We start from the raw sequence: 20673 nt of genomic DNA on the forward strand, positions 1-20673 counted from the left end.
CCATGTCAAGGGAACGATAACTCAAGAATTTCAGCACATAATCTTCTTCATAAGCATTGCATGTACTCTACATTTTGTAGAGAGTAATTATAGATATGATAATACCTGAAGGCATAGAGGATAATGAAGATAAGATGCAGATTGATGCTACATAATCAACTACCAATCCCTGGAAGTACAAGCGTTACATGACAAAATGTACGGACAAGAGTAATGGGCTGCACTTCTGCACTGGCATTGTCTGTGTATTCGACTTTTTGGTAAGATTAAATATAGATCTGATATTTTTTAGTAAATGGTGGGCGAGGGAGATAAGATGCAGAATGCTAAACAATGAACCAATCCCTCTTCCATAATACAAGCGTGTTTTGAACATTGGTGTACTGTACAAAACATTCTTATATTATGGGACAGAGGGAGTAGCTGTTAATGTAAGTATAGTGATAGACGATGTTTAGTCCTTATAAGAGGACTGCAGAGCTAAACCTCTTCAAAAGAATTAGGTTGATTCTAAATTTATGTAAGAGTCCATACGGATCTTATAATGTCCACCAAATGGACGATAACAAGGCTAACATGTGTAGTGATGCTACATAATCAAACAGCTATGAAAGTAAGTATGGTCATACAGGGCAAGAGGTACTCATAAGAGCAATGCAGTGTGCAGTATAGTTGCGAGATTCTGTGGTCCCTTGAGAATGAATGTTCTTTTGATAACAGTTTTCGTACAAGTGAGACATTAAGGAAAATGCAGAATTGTAGTTCAAATTGTGATGTGATATCATAGATAGTACCTTACATTGCAGACGGGACCAATGTGTAACAAGATTATTCCAGTCACTGTCTGATAAATGTAGCACCGGAGACTTTACATAAATTTCATTTAGAAACTTGCCATCGAAGTGCGCTTGCCTCAGGTAGGAACGATACTTCATCAACGAGTGCTTGAAAAGTGCAACCAACCCTTGCTCGTCTTGACAATCCAGTTTGGTCCTCGCCTATTTAAAAGAATGAAATCTTGTGTCTTCTATCAGCAGAAACATATGCAGTAATTACCATGAATAACAATAGTACATTACTTATGCGTAAGTTGCAGAGGAAGTCTGGAAATTGTTATGTGTCTGTGGTATAATATTTCCATGAAGGAAAGATGCGCACAAAGTTCCTGACAAAAATATAACCTTCATCTTCTAAACTGCGAAGAAATGGAACATGGGTCCTATTTGTTGCAATTGGGGCTCTCTCTGGTTTGAAAAGGGATTTGGCAACTGGATTTGGTGTACTCTTTGCTGGAATGGGGGTTTTGCGTCATAGAGCTGGTGCTATGTCAACTGGCATCATCATACTGTTTGTTGCAGTTGGGGTCTGCTGAGTTGGGGCATCAGAAATGACCAGTGTAGTAGGGCTAGAGTCTGCTAGAGTTGGGGTGTTTTGTGGGTCAGGTGATATTGCAACTACACCTAATGGGCTATTTGATTTATCAGGTGTCACTACCTTTTCCAAATACTTTACTCGTGCTCCTCCACGATCAACAATCGCCCTCTTCCTTTTGAACATCCGATACACAAGAACAACATTTGAATGGATAAATATGGTAGGATGACAGATGTAATATGTACTGAAAATAGATAGGCAGGGCATATTCACATACACGATGTGTAAACTAAGCTAATGGCGGTGCAACAAAGTAGAAACAATGCAAAGCATCAGTTGCAAGATATGTGCGACCAATATAACCTTGGAAAGTTAGAGCAAACACCTTGATGGGTGAATAAGATTGGGAATCTGCCTCTGACTCCTCCACTAGGGAGCTACATTGACTTAGGTCTCCCTCTAGCTCAGAATCACTGTTAGGATCATATGCTGAGCATGAATATATAGGTGGAGAGTGTTTGGATTGCATTGCATCCAGACTTGATTTCAGTCCCTTAATGCCAAGTTTGGCAGCCATGGTATTGTTCTGCTTTATTCTTTTCATGCGCGCAAGCTCATAATCATTATGAAGCTGTTCAGAATCTGAGATTCATGAAAACATAAAAAGTAGTCAGATTATCTATGGAATGTATTGCGGATTCAACTCGAAGAGTGTCTCCCTATAAACCCCTGCATACGCAAAGTTCACCCCCAACTGTGTTGACCAGACCACACACAGAAATACAAACCTCTTATGTCTCTATAATAGGCAGACACACATTTCAAAACTAAAGTAGGAACATTAGAATCATATCAAATTCGTATTTGAACAAATAAACTAAGGAATTGTCAGTGGCATAATGTTTAGCTTCAAGGGTGGAGTGTTGGTAGTGCGACACAAAGCAAGTAGGCAGATTGTATTCCATGTAATAGATTGTAGTTTATGTAAAAGCTGGAAATTGCACTTTCTTTCTATACAATGTAGTGCTCGTTTCCCACACATGATGGAAGAGATCACATAGAGAAATACTATTCACTCATGTCTACGGTTCCAGTATTTTGAAATAGGGTAGTCCACCCTAAAAGAATATTGACAACAAATATGATAAGGCAAGCATAGATGTAGTGAATCAATCATTTACTTGTGAGCTTACTAGGACAGATATGCAGAATTGTAACTGCAGTAAGAGACCGTCCAAAATCTGAATCAAGAAGTTTGTCTAGCACTTATTGTTTGTAACTAATCGACGTGAATAATTGGATATCATATCGAATGAGTAAGAAAGACAAGTAAAATTGTCAACAAACCTGGCCTGCAGTAGTAATCTGGGTCAACGTCACTATGACCAACAATGCAAAATGACTAGTGTCTGTTCCTAGGGCTGGAATTTTGAAACCATGTGAACTTTACAGGTACTAAAGATTACTGAAATATATCTGAACCATTAAGTGTAGGTAGCACTCAGCACACAACAAACCCTAATGACAGTCCTGCCTAATGAGTAATGAATCAATTAGAAAATGGGTGATGAGGAGTGGATGCTGAGTGTTGAGGACGTATCTGAGGATAAATCAGGTTGGCTTAGTGAGTGCTGCACGCCTGAGCCCTGAATGGACTGGGAAGGTAGGCACGGCGGCGTGCCCGGGCAGCGGTGACATTGTTGGGCGAGCGGCTCCTGACCTCCTGTTAGTCCGGCATCTCCTCCTAGAGTCATGCCATCCGGGGACGGCAAGTCAACGGCGAGGCAGGCGGCTGGGGGCGAGTAGAGATCGGAAGCGTGCAGCAGAATATAGGGGAATCGGGGCCTAGGCCGACCCAAAATCCCAGGGTGGGCCGCGGCCCACTGTGGGCACCCTATAGAGCTACACACCCGAGCGGCGAACATGCATTTTCTAAACTAAATTAGGAACATTTAGCTGACCAATTAAACGACTCTGTTTTAATAATATAAAATTCGTATTTGAACAACTAAGCTTGTTTAGCTTGATGGGTGGAGCAGTGCTATTATGACACGTATAATGATCATAAAAGGGGGAACCCTAAGAATTTTTTTGAGCAAAAAGAGGGTTTCCCCTCCAATTTCTATTAAAGAAACCACCACGGAACCAACATGATCAATTAAACCCTAAGCATGATCAATTAAACCCTATTATGACTGTGCCATGGCAGATTTAAAGCTGCAAACCAGGGAAATGCTATTTAGCATCCATTGTTTGCTTTGAACTAAGAACTAAATTCTAAGACCTGAAAATAAAGTACAGTAACCAAGTTACAATCTATTTTCTGGTTGAGATCAAAAAGTTATGGAGATATCAAGTACCACCTCTCTTGCAGCGCCGTGTAGCCATGGCGGTGCGATGGCTGTCGGTGGCGTTGAAGCAGATCTGTGACGGTAGACGGGTGCATCGGGGGATAAGTCCCATTGCGGTGGAAGAGAAAGTCGTGTGAGCGGCCCCGGCAAAGAGGACGACGGCGCCGATGAAGCGAGAGGACGCGATGCAAGGCTCTTGGTCCATCGCCGTGGATGAGAGACGTCCATCTCTAGCAGTGACACGGTCTTGGTAGGCGCTCTGGCATGGTGGAGGACGGTGCCGATGGATGGGGTGGAGGACGGCGGTGATGGATGGGGTGGAGGACGGCGGCGACGGATGGGGTGGCGGACGGAGGAGGCTAGTGTGGGGATGGTGTTCTAGAACGGACGGTGTGTGAATGGGAAAATGGAGGGAGAGGTACGAGGAACCATGTTTTTGGGACGCGCCTGTCTGAAATATGGGAAAGTTACAAACTTAGCCCCCATTTAAAATTTGGACGTCTCGTCGGTTGGGGATAGGATGGTAATCTTGCATCTCGCAAATATTTGCCCAGAGCGATTTTGGGCGAGGAGAGGGTGTTTTGGCACCCATGGTTGGCACCGACGGTGTATGAACGGGACTGATAGGTCGGGCGGTTGTGTCATGTCTGAGTGAAGTTACAAACTTGCCCCTATTGAAAATATTTGCCTACATCGATTTCGGCCAAGTCGAGTTTGTTTTGCTGCCCACTGTGTATGAATGGAGAAATGGAGGGAGAAACAGAGGTCTTTCGGACGAGCTTGAATCAAATGTGTTTTGCCGCCCATGTTTGGCGCCCACCATGTCGGAATGGGCTCAGAGACGGTCGTGTCACGTCTAATTGAAGTTACTAACCTACCCCTATTGAGAGCCATGGAAATCGAGCCGATGGATTGTCCGTGTAAGGGGTAGATAGTAATTTCCATCTCCCAAACACTTGGCTTCGGGCAGCCAACGTCGGAGTGGACATTTTACCGTTTCTTTCAATTTTGGGACAATAAGAATCCACGTTTACCCTGGCAACTAATTTTGAATCCATTTTGCATTCCTATATAAAACTTTATAAATCATTCTATATGTTTTTATATATCTTAAAAAGCACCTCAAAGATGTATTCCACTATCATATATGAATATGATTTACAAATGGCGATACTCGAATTCAGAAGCTAGAATCCAGTTTAAGGTGAATTCGAATATTTGGAACACTTTATGTCCAACTCAAATGTCACACGCAGCATAATGTGTACATCCATTTAGATATGTACACAAGCGGTGTATCAAGGTTCAAATACCGAGTCAATCAACCAATAATGTACAAAACTAACAAACATATATACACTTATAGAGTATATGGATCAATAATATCAACTAACATACATAAGCCAGGCCGCTATACTTTTTTTTGCTAGAAGAGCATCCTTTTTTAGCGAAGCTAGTACAACATCTTGGCCCTTTCTGATGCGTGCCACTTATGGTCCATCTATACTACTATTATTGGTGAATGCACATTCAGCCCAATTGGCATATTTGTAGGTTTGGCAGAGCAATCAAAATGAAATGTCTTCGAGTCTTGTCAATTAATACAGACTTGTGGTCAAATAAAATTACAAACCAAAAACCAAAAAACAATTATTACATGATCTCTGAAACAAATGGTTTGATCGATTACATGAACAAACAACACAAAGGTTATTTAACAATGGAAAGAACATTTCACCTATGATTTACCAAGTGGGAATTTAATTTCCTTTTTTCCTTCAGGACCTTAACAATGTGGTCAGTCTCAGCTTGCTTCATTTTGAAATCCACCAAATATTTAATGGTTATCTTGAGTACTGCTTGTGATTGTGTTGTTTGCTTCCACAACATGTCAACTTCATGTCTAAGTGCAGAAGCATAATCTCTTTCTACCACTAGTTTAGCCTCTAAAGCATGAGCAGTTGGCAATTCGTGATGCACGATTGGGCCGGTGCCACTGCTGTGGGATGATACAATGTCCATGGGGACCTCGCTCTTTGATCTTGGGCTAACCTGTTTTGCCACTAAAGTTCCGATTGGATTCCGAAAAGTCGAATTTAGCAAAACATCTGAACTGGGAGTTATAATAGCAAACTAGTTAAACAAACAAGGAAATAAAGAGCTTCAATTGGATGCTGAAACGTAGTTATTAACATCATTGTAACCGGTTGTTGCAGCAGCAAAGCAGTTAACCAAACAAGTTTTGCAAAAGGTACCTGTTGTGGCATTGGAGTTTCTCTTGGATCCTGAATAGTTGAGTAGCCAGTAACGTGATTAGAGCAACCGGTTGCACCTGCAAAGCAGTTAAAAAACAAGTTTTGCAAAAGGAACCTATTGTGGCATTGGAGTTTCTCTTGGATCCTGAAAAGTTGAGTAGTCAGTAACTTGATTAGAGCAACAAGTTACAACAGGAAACCTGTTACACAAATATATTTTTGAAAATGTACATGCTGTGCAATTGGACTTCCAATTGGATCCTGAAAACTTGAAGTTGGTAAGATGATTACAGCAACCAGTTACAGCAATAAACCAGGTAAACAAGGAAGTTTCTGAAAACATACCTGTTGTGCCAACAGAGTTTCAGTTGGATCCTGCAAACTTAAATATTTGCAATCAATAAATAAAGTTTTGCAAGAGCCATAAGAAACTAACATCAAACTAGTAAAACTAACCGGTTTTGGCAATGTATTTAATTACACATGAACTAGTACAACTAACAAGTTCTTGGCAATGTATTAAAGTAACAAGTCGGTACCATTTACCAGTAACACATATATCTGTAAATTTCTTTGATGTAAGCAAAATGATTCCAAAACAGATATAAGTTAAAAAGACGATGCCCCTCATATAAACCTGACAATTGTCTATCTATGAACATGCAAACATTACTAGTGCTACAAGTGATAACAACAAACCATTTGATCAAATAGGGTATCAGAACATAAATTACACGTGAATTCTGCTGCACCCTAGAAGTACATATGACCAGCTATCTAAGTGCTTAAGTAGCTATTTAAGTTCAGGCAAACAGGTAATTCTTAACAGTAAGTATCAAACACATAGATAGGCGCAATCTATAATAGGATTAACAGGCTATGGCATTATGTAATCAGTAGCAAACTAAATTAAGCCAAGCAACGTAATTGAGCAATTTTGCAATAAGTGGCTAACTAAAATTCTAAGAAGCAGGTAACTGAACTTATGCTAGCTCTTTGTACAGGCACACTGTAACTTCTTTTTCGCTTACAAGGTTCTACGAAGGAGTCCATGGCATCAATTGCTTGGATACGCAGTCCCAATACTTATTTCTTTCCACACTGCATTGGTAAGTCGAATGGTTAATCTGGTAAGATGGTGCGTCCTTGATATGTTATATGAGGACGTGTAGTCAGACTAGTTGTAGCCACACACATCACACTGGCTTTTACTGTATATTTCATGTGATTATATTTGGCATATCGAGATCTAAGCAATCTACAATAGGATGAAAGACTGGCATCCTTCACATTATTAGCAAACTCAGTTCATAGAAACAAGCAATTCAACCATTCTATGGGTAAATCAAAAGCGCCACTAGAATATTTTTCACTACCCCAATCATACACGCAAAAAGGGGCGACGCCACCGTAGGGGCTGGTATGGGCGGCTGCCTCGGGTGGCTGGAAAGTGTGCACCTAGTTTGAGACGTCTAGGTTGGCCCAGGCTAGTTATGTTCGTCCCAACGCACGAGCAGGCAATGTAAAAAATGAAGACAAACGTTTCAATCTAGATGGGCCAATATCGTAAGTGCAAGGCAGGCCCTATAGCAGGTTCGCGACCCAAACGAGCGCCTCCCATATCGATCGACAGCAGGAAAAATCGCAATTCATTCCTGCCAGCCTCCAGTCTAGTTCGCTCCTAACCTAGGCGCCGCTGGACAGACCAACACAGCACTTCCTCGTGCCCTCATTGGAGGGCGGTCGCCGGGGTTCAAGCAAATGGAAGGACAAGAAGATGAAGATCCAGCCCTGGGTCTAGCCTATGTGGGAGGTAGCGGTGGCAGCACAGGCATGGCATCGAGCTTGCGCAAATGGACAGTCGCAGCTTGCAAGAGCAGCATGCGCAATGAGCAGGTACATCACATCCCTGATTATATCTAATTCAACTATTAAATTTCTGGCTAATAGGTAAACCTGTCGGTGTTGTGAAACTGCTTGGATGTAGGGAATCTATGAGAAAATGAAACCACTTTCTGCTTATTTTATAACCCCCCAATCAATACTAAACTGACTGAATCTGATGTATCTAATCAAGTTTCCGGTGCAAACATACATGCTCATGTTGTTCTTGTGCCTGAAGTGTCTAATTAACAGATTGCTAATGAAGGATTTGATGCAAACATTTTACATGCTCCTAGTGATGAACATATAGTGTCTAATGAGGGATCAAATGCAAGCATTTTGCAAGCTCCCATTGAAGGATTTAGTGTCTAATGATGATCTGCTATGTAGAGAGAGACATAGAGATTTGCAGGCATTGATGACAAGCAAATTATAGTACATTTTCATGGCTTCAGGAAACGTCGAGGCCATCTACCAGAAAGTCCCCACATTATGACAACGTAGCATAAATACTTTTCTAATCTGTTGTTTGAAACTATTGGCATACTTGTGCATGATAGATATATTGATATGCAGTTTGCGCACTGGTTAAAGGTGCAATTACACATTGATATTTTCAGCCAGAGAACAAATAATTCAAGCAGGTATAGACCATGTTAGTAGTCCTTGTACACCATGTTGCATTTTATCTTTTTGGTGCTTGCATCATTTATTGTTATATAATCTGAACTACTTTGGATCAATAGCTGGTTTTCAAAGTGCATGTAGCTTCACATTCCTCAAGTTATGTTAATTTCCGGAGTGCAAGTGGCTTCGTATTTTTTAAGTTAAATGTTCGCCCCTCGTAACTTGAATTCGTGGATCCGCCACTGCACACAAATCATACACGCAGGCCAGTACGAATTAAATGAAATGCAGGGACTTACGGTAGCTCGTTGTACAGGCTCACTGCAGCTCTTCTTGTGCTTGGGATGTTCCATGTACAAGTCCATGTTACCACTTGCTTGGATGTGCAGGACTTGTGCTCCTTGCACCCCCTCTACATTTTTGACACAGCGAATGGTTGATCAAATAAGAGGAATCGACCTGGCTGTTGTACCGGAGGACAGATACTTACAAGGTTATACAGTTGTGCAGGATGTATACCAGATCCTGTAGCGCCGTCATGCTTCGCTAAAAATGGTTTTGCTTGTTTCAGATGATATCTCTAGAAGAAACAAGAGTTAAAGTCAGAGTTGCATAGGCGTGTAAGCTAAGAGAGCAGTGAAAGGATATCCAAACACCGTCGGAACAGTGCACAAGGGAGTGATGTGTGGATACCTAGTTCAGGCTGGCGTTTGGACATGCTCGCCTAGCTAGAGTGTGGGTCACTTTAGAGCCGTTGAGGGTGATGCGCTGGCGTTGGCTGGCGACGCACAGATGCAGATCTAGAGTGGCAGCGGAGCGCTACGATGCGGTGGACGAGACCGTTGGTGAAGCCCCAACGGCCTCGGGGGGCGGAGGTGCGACGATGTGCTCGGTGAAGTAGCCCCGATGAGGTGGGATACGATGTCAGTGAAGCGCACCCGATGCGGTGGAAGTCAGTGTCTGTGAGGCACGTCGATTGCGGTGGCTGACGTTGTCGGTGGACCACACGGTGCGGTGGACGAGGGTGTAGATGAGGTAGCTCTGGTGCGGTGCTGAAGCGCGACCGTTGTCTTCGTCATTTTCGTCCGGCACAAAGGTGGGCAAAGAGACGAGATGAGGGGCGATTCAAACTTTGCTTGGGTTGGCAGGGAATTAGGGATTTGAGCAATCTGGGCGCGGAAGGGGACGACGGAGAAGGGAGATTTTGCAAGGATGTTATTGGGGCCGCCAGATATTAAAATCCAAAACATGGAAGCACGAACTTATTTTCTCGTCGTTCTTTTTTTTTGAGGGAGGAGGGAGGGGTGGCTGGGTCTAAGCGTCCGTACGACACATGCAACCACCACGGCACGACCCTGGTCTGCCTGGTGCGCCTACATTTGAGAATGCAAACGAATCTTCTTTCATTTGCAAACAAATCTGTATGTATTACCATGCCCGGGTTTTCCTTGCAAATAATTAGTCATTCGAAACGAGATACTATAAATTAATTAATGAGGAGTTATTTGAAAAAAAATTGAAATGGTATCCACGGTATCCACGCTAACATGCATTAGAGTGTGTGTCACATAATTAGTTATTTGAATAAGAGTGTGTGTCACATAGCAGTCTCCAATTCTAATGTGGATTTCGCATTTCACGGTATCCATGCTACTTTTTTAATACAAATTCATATGTATATGATGAACACCATGGTAGTGAGAAAACTTTGGATGGATTCAAACATATGACCTACAAAATAGCACAAAAATCGAGTCAATGTCAACTTTTCCAAACCTAATATGGCACGAATTCGAAATAATTACCCATATGCATGGTCCTCAGTTCAAATCTTACAATGTACACGGAATTGAAACATCGATATTAAGTCTCGTACTATCTACATTCAAATGTTGTTTTTAGCCCCCCCCCCTGGCACACACGCTACATACTTCCTGTATCGGTCAATCTTCCTCTCCTAACCACCTTAGGAAGCTACCGGTTTCCGACACACGTTCATTCTTTCTCTCCGTGTTTCGATCTCTAACTCTCTCAACTACAACCCCCTTTTTCCCACTATGTTACCAAACGTATTTACCTCACACACCTGCCATTGCATCCCATGCCGAGCTCCCCCCTCTCTTGCTAGATACGAGCATTGCCTATTGTCAGGACCCCGATTCTAAGTCACACGGATCTAGCATGCAACACATCATATCACTTTGCGGCCTCACGCACGGTATTCCCACGAGTGCCACCTTACCTGGCCTGGGACCATTTGCGCCTTTTGGCTCACGTATATGATAGTGTCGCTAGCATCCATATGACAGAGAACCCGGGCCGACATGACTAGTCATGAACCCAAAGTGGCACTAACTTACAGGGACAAGCATACATGACCCAGTCTCGAACGTGTAGGTCATCAACGTGTGAATTCGGGCTGTAACAACTAGGCTAACAGGACTCCGGGAACCCGGGCTGTAGCAGGTTAGCAGGACTCTGGAAATCACCGCGTGACATTTCTCCGAAGGGACAGACACAGGAACAAAGTGGGACACGTGCAGGCCGGTCTGAGTGTTTCGGAGCAGTAGTAACTGGGCTAGCAGGACTCCGGTAAACCAGGCTGTAGCAGACTACCATGGCTCAGTGGAAGCACCAGACTACATTTCCCCATAAGAGAGGCTACCAAGGATAGACAACTAGGTTGTCGGATCCCACACATACCAAGTGTCGGTGTCAAAACCGGTGGATCTCGGGTAGGGGGTCCCGAACTGTGTGTCTAAGGCGGATGGTAACAGGATGTAGGGGACACGATGTTTACCCAGGTTCGGGCCCTCTTGTTGGAGGTAATACCCTATGTCCTGCTTGATTGTTCTTGATGATATGAGTATTACAAGAGTTCGCCTACCACGAGATCGTAGAGGCTAAACCCTAGAAGCTAGCCTATGGTATGATTGTATTTTTCCTACGGACTAAACCCTCCCGTTTATATAGACATCGGAGGGGGCTAGGGTTACACAGAGTCAGTTACAAGGGAGGAGATCTGCATATCCGTATTGCCTAGCTTGCCTTCCACGCCAAGGAGAGTCGCATCCGGACACGTGACAAAGTCTTCAATCTTGTATCTTCATAGTCCAACAGTCCGGCTGTCCGAAGACCCCCTAATCCAGGACTCCCTCAGTAGCCCCTGAACCAGGCTTCAATGACGATGAGTCCGGCGCGCAGTTTTGTCTTCGGCATTGCAAGGCGGGTTCCTCCTCCGAATACTCCATGGAAGATTTTGAACACAAGGATAGTGTCCGGCTCTGCAAAACAAGTTCCACATACCACCGTAGAGAGAATAATACTTCCACAAATCTAATCTGCTGACATGTTTTGACAGCATGACATCACGCCATGGCCCGGTCATTATTCGAACCGTTTTTCTCAACCAGCACCACACATATCGCGAGGCGGTTTTCTTGACACGTCTTGTCAAAGAAGAGATCGTGTTCCCCTTATTACGGGATTCTCATCAATACGGATGTGGGTAACCCAACCACGCCATCAATTACAACGCTTGGGGAATAAGCGATTTTACCAGGGAAGTGGGGAGGCGCATCGCCTCTTCCGCCCATATAAAGGGATTAGGATTCACTCTTTTCACCCACGCCTTCTTCCTCCTTGCTTACCCATTCTCGCACACTTGAGCTCCCATGCCCAAGTTCGCGTCTTTCTTCTCAAACCACTCCAAGCATGTCCGGAGCGGGAGGCAAGTGGATGGTCTCCTCCGTCACGGAGGAGAATATCACAAAGTTACGGGAAGCCGAATATCTGGCCGTGGATATCACGCACCGGCTACCAGATGCAGGGCAGATCATCCCTATGCCCGAACCCCATGAGAGGGTAGTTTTTCTTACCCACTTAGTTCACGTACTGGGATTTCCTCTCCACCCATTTGTCCGCGGGCTCATGTTCTACTATGGGCTGGATTTTCATGATCTGGCCCCAATTTCATCCTCAACATATCGGCGTTTGTCGTCATGTGTGAGGCCTTCCTCCGCATCAGGCCCCATTTCGGCCTGTGGCTGAAGACCTTCAATGTCAAACCGAAGGTGGTGGTTGGACAGCAAGCAGAGTGCAGAGGCGCCATGGTGGGCAAAATGCCTAACGTCACCTGGCTCGAAGGCTCCTACGTGGAGACCATAAGGGGGTGGCAATCGGGATGGTTCTACATCACCGAGCCGCGCGACACCAACTGGGTGGCGGCCCCAAATTTCGATCCGGAATCCCCACGCGGCTCACTTCCTGGAAAGAGAAGGGCCTGTCTTGGGGTTCTTCGGTAGAGCTGACCGGCCTCCAGACCTGCATCAAGAACATGGTGAGCAAGAAAATCAAGATCGTCAACGTGGTCCAGGTCATGCTCTTTCGCCGAATTCTCCTGTGTCAATGATGGGCATTTAATTTGTGGGAGTTCGACCCGGCCAAGCACCAGACGCTGCGAGAGCTCTACGACACGACACACAAGGACGTCTGGAGGGTGCTGTTCAAGGGCGCCGAGGTACCTCCTTCCCTCACCGAGGACCGTGGACTCAGCGCAAAGCGCCATGCCAATCTGGTAAGTTTTGATATCTCACAGGGTATTTATTTGCCCCAGTTAAATCATGTGCGGAATCTAAGCTTCCATGTCATTAACAGGACTAGATAAAGACAGTGGAGGAGCTCGATTGCCCAGCCCCCTGCCTGAAGATCCTGCACATGCTCTCCTAATAGAGATGCTGGCTCTGGCACCTTATGAGGTGCCGGCGAAGAAGACCAAGAAGAAGGCCACGGGGACCCGAAAGGGTCTCCGGCGCAAGGTTGTATCGGACTCATCGTCCGATGACTCCGACGCGCCCTCCTCCCATGAAAACGAGGAGGAGGAGGAAAGTTCTCCCCCCAGCCGGGGGAGAGAAGAAAAGGAAGGCCGACCCAACCGGGGAGGCCGAAGGGTCCAAGAAGGGAAGGACCCTCCTTCCGGACTGCTCCACGACGGCCGCCTACAAAGGCAACGAGTGGCTACCTAGGGTCAAGCCCCTGGCGAAGTCGTAAGTATCCGGACACCATAGCAATTCATGGTATGTTTTATTGCACTGCTTCTCCTCGTGCCAAACATGATTATGCAGTCCGTCCCGAGCTCATCTCGACATATCTTTGTCGAGCGGTTCATTGGACTCGTCGGATATGAACATCGGTTCTCTTCTGACCGCCTCCACCCCTCGCCCTATGGAGAACGTTGAGGTGTTGTCTCAAAAGGCACCGAGCCGAGGGGAGGTGTTCCTGGGGGCGCCTCGAGGCGACCTCCCGGACCTGGGCGCAAAGGAAGCAAAACTCCCACGAGCTCCGAGTTCGGCCCCCAGTCGAACACTGCGATGGTTCCAGACTCCGACAGGTGATCCCCCGTTAAGGGGGGCCAGCCGCCCGTGCCGGTGTCCTCTGTCCATCCAGAGGCACCGGACAACTTGCTGGAAGCACTTCATGGTGCTTCCATCAACAAAGAGCACCGCACTATCATGAGTGCGGTGATCGAGAAAGTTCAGTCCGCCAAAAATGGACTGACCAAAGCTTGTGCCAGCCTCCTAACAGGCTTTGAGGTAAGCAATCAAAATATAAGAAAATATTACCGCATAGATAGTAGCCCCTGATGCTTTATTCAGTGTTCGAGAAGAAAGGCCGAATAGAGGATCAAATGATGACTCAGGAGTCTAATCAGAATATATCTATGTGTATGTGCAGGCTTCACTGCTGGCCGCTGCGGCACGTACTACAGAGGTCACTGCACTGAAGCAGGACCTGGAGCGGTCCGAGAACAAGCTCGGCCTTACCAAGAGACAGCTCGAGGAGAACAAAGGTAAGCAATACCTTGTATACGCTTTTAAAAAGAAGTTCGAGTGTAAAATAATAGGATCATCATGAATTTGCCAGGGGCCACGACCAAAGTGGCGACCCTGAAGAAGGCGCCGTCTGAGGCCGAACACAAAGCGGCCAAGGAGCGCATCGAGCGGGAGAAGCAAGAAGCCCGAGTGGGCGAGGTGCAGCAAGATCTCGAGGCTCTCACCAAAAAACACGAGTCCTTGGAGCTTGACTCTAAGACGCGAGAGTCCAAGCTCGCGCAGGCACTTGAAAGCGCCCAGAGCACCAAGGCTGAAGCCCACAAGGCCCTCCAGGAGATTGATGTGGTGAAGAAGATAGCAGCGGGTAAGGCATTCATTATGCAAAGCAAGCATGTGGAGGAAACTTTCCTTTTACTTACCCGAGTTCGGAGCTCTCCAGGAGCATTCGTAGATCTTCCCCGTAGTGTACTGGATGCCTCGGAGTTTTACCAAGCTTAGGAGGGGAGCTCGACGAAAAAGTTGTTCTGGTCTCAGTATACTGGGACCGAACACCCAATGCCCTTGAGAGACCAGCTGAAGCAATTGGTCGAGCTTCACGAGGCGGCCGAACAGGCCATGAGTGGCCTTATAGTCCGGATGTGGCCTGGTGAGCCCCTGTCCGGCAGCTACTTCAGTCTGGTGAGGCGGCTTGTGGAGGCCTACCCACGGCTTGAAGTCTTAAAGCGGTCCGGCTGCATCGAGGGTGCGCGCAGGGCTTTTTCCCAGGCGAAGGTGCACTAGGCGAAGCTGGATGCCATGAAGCTGGTGAAGGAGGGGCCGCCGGAGGGCAAGGAGCATTGCTGCCCCGAGATGTATTATGAGAGTGTCCTGAAGGGTTCTCGCCTTGTGGCGGATGAATGTGCCAGGGATTTAATTTTTGAATGAACATGCTCATGTGATCCTGTAATGTGAAACAAGTTCATCTACGCTATGCAATGCTTTTTTTAATTTAAAATATTACCTTCTATGCGGCTGTTTTATAACATCTGAGAGTTAGCCAGTCGTCGACTTCTGCCCCCATGTAACTAGTACTGGGGTGTTCGGGATAAACCTGAGCAGTCTTTACCCCAATTTTGGGTCCTTCAAGGGAGGTGTTCTGCGCAATGAACCAGGCAATCGGACTATAAGGCTTTATTACTCTCACTTAGCCATAGAAGTCTACAGTTTTAAAGTTTGGCGAAGCCCCTAGTATTCGGAAGGCCGAATTTGGGGCGCTATACACGCCTAAGCCGGGCAAGGCTGACTCCTCACCCGGAGCGGAAAAAGTCTTTAAGGACTTGAGACCTCTCGAACAGCGACCAGTCTCTCGCCTTATCATGACAGTCAGTTTTCGGCTTTCTCTACTGAGGTGCTCGTCCGGAAGAACCGGGACACAATCACAGTAGTTCTCCCACCGCTACCTTAGTCGATATAGTGGAACGTAAGGTACCAAAGCATGGGAGCCGGGAAAACCCAACTATTGACCCAAGACATGATTCGGAGTTGATGCATATAATGCTATAAGTTCGGAGTGCCGCACTGATGAAAGTGTTCGGACTTCTCGCGCCGTATTATGGGGTAAACGAAAGCCCCTAGCGTACTGACCGTACCCGAATGTATGGGTGCAGATTGTCGTGAATGGATGTATAAGAAAAAGGGATAAATAATGCAATAATAGACTAATGATATGCATTGTTATTTAAATAATACGTCGAAACATATTGGTACAAGTAGTGCAATAAGTAGAAAGTAGGACTATTTGACATGTCCTATCCAAGGGCAAGCTGTGTATGGATCGTAGAAAGTGGGTATATCGATTAATACTAGAGAACACGTGAGGGTTCCCGTTTACATCTTAGCTTCTTGCCGCCTTGGTTGTTCCTTCCCGTAATGTGTCTGGCAATCATACTGCTGGAAAGAGCTTCCAGAGAGTTTGGTCCTAAAAGAGAAAAAATGATAAAGGTATACAACCCCTAGGGCGGTTAAGCCGCATTGTAGGATGTGCCCTGATCGTTCCCCCGCCTATGTCCATGGTATTTTCAATGCGTAATTATGTATGCACAGCACTGATTTCATTGCTTGACCGGGACTGGAATGGGCGCCGAATTGCTAGGCGAGCTCTGCGCGTGCCAGGCGATCCTGTTGCAGCTTACTCCGGACTCGCTTGAAGGCGTCCGGGGGCTGTATCGCCGAATTAGTGGTTTTCCATAAAAGTCTATTTTGTGCTTCTCCTGCGAGGGCCATAGTGTGTTCCTCCATGCGGAGCGAGCGTTCTGTGTTTCTGTTCACTGTTATGACCCCCCTAGGTCCTGGCATCTTGAGCTTGAGGTATGCCTAATGCGGTACTGCATTGAACTTTGCAAATGCGGTTCGCCCGAGCAGTGCATGATAGCCACTGTGAAACAGGGCGATATCGAAGATTAACTCCTCGCTTCGGAAGTTGTCCGGTGATCCGAAGGCCACTTCCAGTGTGATTGAGCCCGTGCAATGGGCCTCTACACCTAGGATGATGCCCTTAAAGGTGGTTTTGGTGGGTTTGATCCTCGAGGGATCGATACCCATTTTTCGCACTGTATCCTGATAGAGTAGGTTCAGGCTATTGCCGCCGTCCATAAGGACTCGAGTGAGGTGAAATCTGTCGATGATGGGGTCTAGGACCAGTGTGGCGGATTCGCCATGGCGGATACTAGTGGGGTGGTCCCTGCGATCAAAGGTGACCGGACAAGTGTACATGGGTTGAACTTTGGGGCGACAGGCTCCATCGCATAGACGTCCCTTAGTGTACACTTCCGCTCCCTCTTGGGAATGTGGGTTGCGTATATCATGTTCACCGTATTCACTTGTGGGGGGAACCCCTTCTGTCCTCCCGCGTTCGGCGGCCGGGGCTCTTCCTCGTCATCACTATGCAGCCCCTTGTCCTTGCTTTCGGCATTTAACTTGCCGGCCTGCTTGAACACCCAGCATTTTCTGTTGGTGTGATTGGCTGGCTTGTCGGGGGTGCCATGGATTTGCCACGAGCGATCCAGTATGCGTTCCAAACTGGACGGAACCGAAGTACTTCTTTTAAATGGCTTTTTCCGCTGACCGAATCTAGAGCCTCTGAATCCGGCATTGACTGTCGTATCATCGATGTTATCGCCGTTGTTGCGGCGCTTTGGTATGTTACGACGTGGTCTGCCATTGGCATCTTTGGTATCCGAAGTGCCCGGATTCCTTGATGTGTTGTTGTTGCGAGCCAGCCAGCTATCATTGCCCACGCAAAAGCGGGTCATGAGTGTCGTGAGGGCTGCCATAGACTTTGGCTTCTCCTGGCCAAGGTGCCGGGCAAGCCACTCGTCGCGGATATTATGCTTGAATGCCGCTAGGGCCTCTGCATCCGGACAGTCCGCGATTTGGTTTTTCTTGGTCAGGAACCATGTCCTGAATTGCCTGACCGATTCCCCTGGTTACTGAGTTATATGGCTCAAGTCATCAGCATCCGGTGGTCGCACATAAGTGCCCTGGAAGTTGTCAAGGAATGTGTCTTCCAAATCCTCCCAACTGCCGACGGAGTCTGCTGGCAAGCTATTCAGCCAATGCCGAGCTGGTCCTTTGAGTTTTAGTGGGAGGTACTTGATGGCATGTAGATCGTCACCGCGAGCCATGTGGATGTGAAGGAGGAAATCCTCGATCCATACAGCGGGATCTGTTGTACCATCATATAAATCGATATTAACAGGTTTAAAACCCTCCGAGAATTCGTGATCCATAACTTCATCAGTGAAGCATTGGGGGTGTGCGGCGCCTCTGTGCCGGGCTATATCATGACGCAGTTCATATGAGTCTTGTCTGCTATATTCGGCCCGGCCGAATTTACCTTTGGTGTATCCGGCGCGATGATCATCGTCCTGTGTTGGCACGCGCGCCCGTGACCCGTATATTGACCTTGCAAGTTTTGCCCTGCTATCCAATATGTCTCGCAGGTCCCGTGTGTTGCCCCGGGCCTTGGTATTTTTGATTGAGTGGCGGCGGGGTACACGCTGAACTTCAGGCTGAAACGCCTTTCTGGCTTGGCCACGCGGTGGCCGGTCAGCCACATCGTACACTTGTGATGGAGGTTTCAATGCTTCCTCCTCTAGGTGAGGTAGTAACCTGCGTTTTGGGTGACTCTTGGAGGGGCGCTCGAGTTCGTATTCCTCGGTCGCAAGGACTTTGGTCCATCTGTCTGCGAGCAAGTCTTGATCAGCTTGAAGCTGTTGTTGCTTTTTCTTCAGGCTATTTGCTGTGTCCATAAGCTGGCGCTTGAAGCGCTCCTGCTCGACGGGATCCTCAGGCACGATAAATTCTTCGTCGCCGAGGCTCACCTCGTCTTCGGAGAGAGGCATATAATTGTCCTCCTCCGGTTCTCCATCTGTCGCCTGCTCTAGAGGGCTAGCTTGTTCATCCTCCCACTCTACATCATATTGGAGGGGGTTGTGGTTGTCTTCGGCACTATCTAGTGTTTTATTATCTCCTGTGCCGGTATCACTACTTTTGCTGTGGAGGGACTTAGAGCGGCGCCACTGACGTCGGCGCTTGGGTTGCTTCTTGGAGGGGTCATCCTCCGCTGTCTCGGCGCCATTACCTTCTTTGGGGGTGTCCACCATATATATATATATCATATGATGAGGTGGGGGTCCAGCGCCCTATGGGTGGTGGTTCCTGTTCGTCTCCTGCATCGTCGCCCATACCGTTGATGTCTTCGGAGTCAAAGTCAGGCATGTCGGTTAAATCGTCGGCAGTGGCTACTAAGTGGGTGGTGGGTGGGCAGCGAATTTCTTTGTCGTCTGCATCCCATTCTAGCCGGACATAGTTTGGCCAAGGTTCTCCTGACAAGGAGAGAGACCTTAATGAATTTAGCACATCGCCGAAAGGAGAGTGCTAAAACATATCCATGGAGGTGAACTCCATGATCGGCACCCAGTCGGATTCGATGGGCGCGGATGCAGGCGGCTCGGAGTCCGTGGACGGAGACGAATCCAGAGGTTCGGCGACATGGCTCTCGTAAGGGGTGAAGTCAGTATCCGGCTCTATCTCCACTGAAAGTGCAGCCTCCATGGCGGGGTCTATCCCTCCGCTCTCAGATGGCGCAAATTGCTCCGAATTGACGGCCGAAGTAGTTGCAGATGCGATCTCCTGAATACTGTCCGACGACAGAGTTACGTCATGCTCATCGTGACTGTGCGGCGCATCTGACATGGGCTTGAATCCGTTGAAGATCAAGTCTCCGCGGATGTCGGCAGTGTAGTTTAAGTTTCCGAACATGACCTGATGGCCAGGGGCGTAGCTCTCGATCTGCTCTAGATGGCCAAGCAAATTGGCCCGCAGTGCGAAGCCGCCGAATACGAAGATCTGTCCGGGGAGGAAAACCTCACCCTGGACCACATCGTTACCGATGATCGAAGGAGCCATCAAGCCTTATGGTGACGGCATAGTGGAACTCTCAATGAAAGCACCAATGTCGGTGTCAAAACCGGCAAATCTCGGGTAGGGGGTCCCGAACTGTGCGTCTAAGGCGGATGGTAACAGGAGGCAGGGGACACGATGTTTACCCAGGTTCGGGCCCTCTTGATGGAGGTAATACCCTATGTCCTGCTTGATTGTTCTTGATGATATGAGTATTACAAGAGTTGATCTACCACGAGATCGTAGAGGCTAAACCCTAGAAGCTAGCCTAAGGTATGATTGTATGTTGTCCTACGGACTAAACCCTCTGGTTTATATAGACACCGGAGGGGGCTAGGCTTACACAGAGTTGGTTACAAGGGAGGAGATCTACATATGCGTATTGCCTAGCTTGCCTCCCACGCCAAGGAGAGTCCCATCCGGACACGGGACGAAGTCTTCAATCTTGTATCTTCATAGTCTAACAGTCCGGCCAAAGGATATAGTCCGCCTGTCCGGAGACCCCCTAATCCAGGACTCCCTCACCAAGCATTTCAATCATACAGACAATATGCTTGATATGTGCAAATACAACATGGCATCACAACAAGACTCTACGACTCAGAGTATTTATTCATTAGGCTCCGAGGAGCCAAGTATTACAAACATGGGTCTCATGACCCAACATACAGAGCATACAAGCATCAAGCGGAAGCAAAAACCTGCCTGAGTACAGACATCTACAAATGAAAAGGCTGATAAGCCTGACTATCTACAAGACCCTCCCGAGGGTACAAGATCGTAGCTGAGGTTACAAGCTATACGTCGAAGTCCACGCGGAACTACTAGTGTGACTGAAGTCTCTCTGCTAAACATAAATTAAGAAAACATGAGTACAAATGTACCCAACAAGACTTACATCAGAACTAC

This window comes from Triticum aestivum, chromosome 2A, assembly GCF_018294505.1.
Source record: "Triticum aestivum cultivar Chinese Spring chromosome 2A, IWGSC CS RefSeq v2.1, whole genome shotgun sequence".
In the NCBI taxonomy this organism is placed as follows: Eukaryota; Viridiplantae; Streptophyta; class Magnoliopsida; order Poales; family Poaceae; genus Triticum; species Triticum aestivum.